Below are 6,336 nucleotides of genomic sequence, written 5' to 3'. Positions count from 1 at the left end.
AGCATTTGCAGGTAATTAAGTCTGGTGTTAAGAAGTTGTAAGACTTCTTTCTGTGCTCTCCCCAGTCCAACGCCGGAACCTCCACATCATGTCTAATATCATACAGTTTAGTCAGGGATATTGAGGCGTAATGGATACAGTGTCAGTCATTGCTGAATATTAGGATTATTCCTGTATCTGTATCTCTGGAATATTATATCAGTGCGGAACATTCCACAATTGATTGTGATCAGAAGCGGTACATAATGTTTCAATAACTCCATGAATATAATCATGCTGCACAGACTTGCTTTTGCGATCCCTCAGCACTCAATCCTGAAAAACCGAGTTCAAATTGGAAAGCCTGTTAATAAAAGGAAACTTCTCCCCGTCGGGGAATTGAACCCCAGTCTCCCGCGTGACAGGCGAGGATACTAACCACTATACTAACGAGGAACAGCTGGTCAACTGCCAATACTGATCATCCAACAATCCAATTTCCGCCACTCAACACAATCTGTTGAATTATGTTAATGACCGTCCTACATCCCAGATGAGAATTGGAACACAGTCAGTTCACTGAGAGGAGGTTTCCTGTAATCCGCCCAGTCTCACTCCGAGATATCTGGAGAAAACCCGCAGCCCCTCCAATCTCCGTTTGTGGCTAATTCCTGAATGGAGTGGACCACTCCTTCATTTTCAGATGATTATGTTTAGATCTGAAGTAAACAACGATTTTTCAACATTCGAGAGAATTGTTTGAGTCCTTAACCCGCAGCAATGTTTAATACCTCGTGTTTGACCACCTCAGTGCTGGACTTTTTAATTTATTTTTCGTACATGTTTCCCAGTATTGAGTCAGTTTTCTATGTGGACACCAGCTGCACATGTGTGAAGTGGACCTGTTAACAGGAATTGAATTTGAATCTATCAGACAAAATCCAAGTTTTGTTCAGTTGACATCTCTCAGTTCAATTGAATATCCAAATTTCAATGAGTATTCAAAACCACTCCCTGCTGGTCTATTGGTGAGGATTCGGTGCTTTCCCGCTGCGGACTGGGTTCAATTTCGGTCAAGACATTTTATTAAACAGCTAACCAGTTGGATGCTATCTGTCGGGGAAGGAGAATTCTGTTCACGCTGTGTATGGGCCCTGCACCTACGAAAGCAAATGTGTCAAGCGACAGGTCACCGTCAGTGTCTCAGGCGAAACTACTAAGTTGAACAAAATGGAAACACCTAACTTCTTGTCCTCAGGTCAGAGCCAGGGTGACGATGAAACGCGGAATCACCTGCATTACCAAAAGAAACATTCAATCAAATACACGTCAACTGCCTGGAAGGCAGCTCTGCTCACCATTATATCACATCACTGACAAAAGCTAGGGTGAAGTTAGGCATATGTCTCAAGCTTTTGACAAAGGAGCAACAAGACATAAGGTATTTTACAAGAACATTATCATAAAGCGCAGAAGTAGGCCATTCGGCCCACTGAGTCTGCACCCACCCTCTGAAAGAACATGCTACCTGGGCTCACTCCACGCAACCTCCCCGGACCTGCACATCTTTGGACTGTGGGAGGAATGCCCCGCAGACACGGCGAGAAAGTGCACACTGTACACAGGCACCTCAAGCCGGAATGAAACGCGGCCCCTCGTGCTGTGAGGCAGTGGTGCTAACCACTGCGCCACCGTGACGCTTCTATTGTGGGCAATGAAATAAAGTTGACGCTGAGCCACAGAAGGAGCTATTAGGTCAGCAGACAAAAGCTTGGCCAAAGAGGTAGATTTTGAGTATCATCTTAAAGAGGACAGCGAGCGAGATAAGTGGAGAGGTTTAGGAAAGGAGTCCAGAACGTTGGACCATAGATTAAAATCGGGAATGTACAGAATATCAAAAGAGCAGAAATCTGGAAGATTTGTTGGGCTGGAGAGGGTTTCAGAGAAAGGGAAGGACGATGTCATGGAAGGATTTGAACGTAAGGATGGGGATTTTAAAACATGCATTTTCGGGACAGGAGCCAGTGTCGATCAGCAAACACGGGGCTGATTGGTGAACTGGACTTGGTTCAGGTGAAGTTCCAGGCCGCAGAAGTCTGGATGAGCACAGCTATATTTAGGGTGGAAGATGGGAGGCCGGCCAGAGGAATACTGGAATGGTCAAGTCCAGAATGAACAAAGGCATGGATGAGTCTTTCAACTGCAGCTGAGGCATGGTCGGAGTTGGACAATTTTTAGAATGTGGAAATACAATGTATTCAACTGATAACATTCTGTCAGTCCGTCTAATATCACAGTAAGAAGTCTCACAACACCAGGTTAAAGTCCAACAGGTTTGTTTCAAACACTCGCTTTCGGAGCGCTGCTCCTTCCTCAGGTGAATGAAGAGGTGTGTTCCAGAAACACATATATAAACAAAGTAAAAGATGCAAGACGATACTTTGAATGCGAGCATTTGCAGTTAATTAAGTCTGGTGTTAAGAAGTTGTAAGACTTCTTACTGTGCTCACCCCAGTCCAACGCCGGAACCTCCACATCATGTCTAATATCATACAGTTTCGTCAGGGATATTGGGGCGTAATGGATACAGTGTCAGTCATTGCTGAATATTAGGATTATTCCTGTATCTGTATCTCTGGAATATTATATCAGTGCGGAACATTCCACAATTCATTGTGATCAGAAGCGGTACAGAATGTTTCAATAACTCCATGAATATAATCATGCTGCACAGTCTTGCTTTTGCGATCCCTCAGCACTCAATCCTGAAAAACTGAGTTCAAATTGGAAAGCCTGTTAATAAAAGGAAACTTCTCCCCGTCGGGGAATTGAACCCCGGTCTCCCGCGTGACAGGCGGGGATACTAACCACTATACTAAAGAGGAACAGCTGGTTTCTGCCAATACTGATCATCCAACAATCCAATTTCCGCAACTCAACAAAATCTGTTGAATTATGTTAATGACCGTCCTACATCCCAGATGAGAATTGGAACACAGTCAGTTCACTGAGAGGAGGTTTCCTGTAATCCGCCCAGTCTCACTCCGAGATATCTGGAGAAAACCCGCAGCCCCTCCAATCTCCGTTTGTGGTTAATTCCTGAATGGATTGGACCACTCCTTCATTTTCACATGATTATGTTTAGATCTGAAGTAAACAACGATTTTTCAACATTCGAGAGAATTGTTTGAGTCCTTAACCCTCAGCAATGTTTAATACCTCGTGTTTGACCACCTCAGTGCTGGACTTCTTAATTTATTTTTCGTACATGTTTCCCAGTATTGAGTCAGTTTTCTCTGTGGACACCAGCTGCACGTGCGTGAAGTGGACCTGTTAACAGGAATTGAATTTGAATCTATCAGACAAAATCCAAGTTTTGTTCAGTTGACATCTCTCAGTTCAACTGAATATCCAAATTTCAATGAGTATTCAAAACCACTCCCTGCTGGTCTATTGGTGAGGATTCGGTGCTTTCCCGCTGCAATCGGGTTCAATTTCGGTCAAGACATTTTATTAAACAGCTAACCAGTTTGATGCTATCTGTCATGGAAGGAGAATTCTGTTCACGCTGTGTATGGGCCCTGCACCTACGAAAGCAAATGTGTCAAGCGACAGGTCACCGTCAGTGTCTCAGGCGAAACTACTAAGTTGAACAAAATGGAAACACCTAACTTCTTGTCCTCAGGTCAGAGCCAGGGTGACGATGAAACGCGGAATCACCTGCATTACCAAAAGAAACATTCAATCAAATACACGTCAACTGCCTGGAAGGCAGCTCTGCTCACCATTATACCACATCACTGACAAAAGCTAGGGTGAAGTTAGGCATATGTCTCAAGCGTTTGACAAAGGAGCAACAAGACATAAGGTATTTTACAAGAACATTATCAAAAAGCGCAGAAGTAGGCCATTCGGCCCACTGAGTCTGCACCCACCCTCTGAAAGAACATGCTAACTGGGCTCACTCCACGCAACCTCCCCGGACCTGCACATCTTTGGACTGTGGGAGGAATGCCCCGCAGACACGGTGAGAAAGTGCACACTGTACACAGGCACCTCAAACCGGAATGAAACGCGGCCACTCGCGCTGTGAGGCAGCGGTGCTAGCCACTGCGCCACCGTGACGCTTCTATTGTGGGCAATGAAATAAAGTTGACGCTGAGCCACAGAAGGAGCTATTAGGTCAGCTGCCAAAAGCTTGGTCAAAGAGGTAGATTTTAAGGATCATCTTAAAGAGGAGAGCGAGCGAGATAAGTGGGAGGCTTAGGAAAGGAGTCCAGAACGTTAGACTACAGATTAAAATCGGGTTATACAGAATGTCAAAAGAGCAGAAATCTTGAAGATTTGCTGGGCTGGAGAAGGTTCCAGAGAAAGGGAAGGACGACGTCATGGAAGGGTTTGGACGTAAGGATGGGGATTTTAAAACATGCATTTTCGGGACAGGAGCCAGTGTAGATTAGCAAACAAGGGGCTGATTGGTGAACTGGACTTGGTTCAGGTGAAGTTCCAGGCAGCAGGAGTCTGAATAAGCACAGGTATATTTAGGGTGGAAGATGGGAGGCCGGCCAGAGGAATACTGGAATGGTCAAGTCCAGAATGAACAAAGGCGTGGATGAGTCTTTCAACTGCAGGTGAGCTGAGGCATGGTCGGAGTTGGACAATGTTTAGAATGTGGAAATACTATGTATTCAACTGATAACATCCTGTCAGTCTGTCTAATATCACAGTAAGAAGTCTTACAACACCAGGTTAAAGTCCAACAGGTTTCTTTCAAACATTAGCTTTCTGAGCACTGCTCCTTCCTCAGGTGGATGAAGACGTGTGTTCCAGAAACATAACTATAGACAAAGTCAAAGATGAAAGATTATACTTTCAATGCGAGCATTTGCAGGCAATTAAGTCTGGTGCTAAGAAGTTGTAAGACTTCTTACTGTGCTCACCCCAGTCCAACGCCGGCACCTCCACATCATGTCTAATATCATACAGGGATATTGGGGCATAATGGGTACAGTGTCAGTCATTGCTTCACATTAAGATCATTATTGTATCTGTATCTCTGGAATATTATATCAGTACAAAACATTCCACAATTCACTCTGATCAGAAGCGGAACATAATGTTTTAATAACTCCGAGAATATAATCATGCTGCACGGACTTCCTTTTGCGATGCCTCAGCACTCAATCCTGAAAATCCGAGTTCAAATTGGAAAGCCTGTTAATAAAAGGAAACTTCTCTTCGTTGGGGAATTGAACCCCGGTCTTTCTCGTGACAGGCGTGGACACTAGCCACTATACCAACGAGGAACAGCTGCTAAGTAGCCAACACTGATCATTGAAAATACATTTTCCGCCATTCAACAAAATATGTTGAGTTATGTTAATGACCATCATACATCCCAGATGAGAATTGGAACACAGTCAGTTCACTGAGAGGAATATTCTTACGATCCGTCCAGTCTCATTCCGAGATAACTGAAGTAAACCCGCAGCCCCTCCAATCTCACAGTTTGTGACTAATTCCTGAATGGATTGTAGCAGTCCTTCATTTTCAGATGATTGTGTTTAGATCTGAAGTAAAACTCGATTTTTCCGCCAATTTCACCAATTAAGACTTGAATTGTTAGAGATGACTTCATATAATTAAATACAGTTTACGGAATTGGAAATCGAATTCGAATTAGATATTTGTAAATAAAACATTTATTTACTTACTTTATCTAAACTCACCATAAACCCGGACAGCTCTCGGGAATCTCCGATCAATCTATTTTACCCTTGTTGTATTTGCTGTTACAGAGACATGAAAAGTTCACTCTGTTTCTCTTAGATGTCTCTCACACTTACCTCTCAGAGGGAAGATGTGGAAATGCCGGCATTGGACTGGGATGAGCACAGTAAGCACTCTTACAACATCAGGTAAAAGTCCAACAGGTTTGTTTTGAATCATTAGCTTTTGGAGCTCCTTCCGCAGGTGAATGAAGAGGTGGGTTCCAGAAACATATATATATCGACAAAATCAAAGATGCAAGATGATACTTTGAATGCAAGTCTTTGTAGGTAATTAAGTCTTTACAGGTCCAGATGGAGCAACTGGAGAGAGGGATAATCACAGGTTAAAGAGGCGTGATTTGTCTCAAGCCACGACAGTTTCACAGAGACATGGCTCACTGGACTGCGCCACACAAGCTGTCAGATTCTCAATACACCGGATGGACTGCATGGCGACGCGAAGGGTGGAGGATTTTGCCTGGAACTTCACCTGAACCAAGTCTAGTTCACCAATCAATTCCTACTGGTGTTTGTACATGGCGACCCTGGCGAACTACTGCTCCTCAGACCTGGAATACCTGCTGTG

General features: G+C 44.0%; 2 non-coding genes across 2 annotated transcripts; both read right to left on the bottom strand.

The window, feature by feature from the left end:
- Positions 1-363: 363 nt before the first annotated feature.
- On the bottom strand, positions 364-435 carry trnad-guc (transfer RNA aspartic acid (anticodon GUC)). Its single transcript has one exon. It is a non-coding gene; the product is annotated as a tRNA-Asp (tRNA).
- A 2,357-nt stretch (positions 436-2,792) lies between these two features.
- trnad-guc (transfer RNA aspartic acid (anticodon GUC)) lies at positions 2,793-2,864 on the bottom strand. Its single transcript has one exon. It is a non-coding gene; the product is annotated as a tRNA-Asp (tRNA).
- Positions 2,865-6,336: the final 3,472 nt, after the last annotated feature.

Source organism: Scyliorhinus torazame, chromosome 4 (genome assembly GCF_047496885.1).
Source record: "Scyliorhinus torazame isolate Kashiwa2021f chromosome 4, sScyTor2.1, whole genome shotgun sequence".
Classification (NCBI taxonomy): domain Eukaryota; kingdom Metazoa; phylum Chordata; class Chondrichthyes; order Carcharhiniformes; family Scyliorhinidae; genus Scyliorhinus; species Scyliorhinus torazame.
This window is presented reverse-complemented; position numbering and strand designations above follow the sequence as displayed.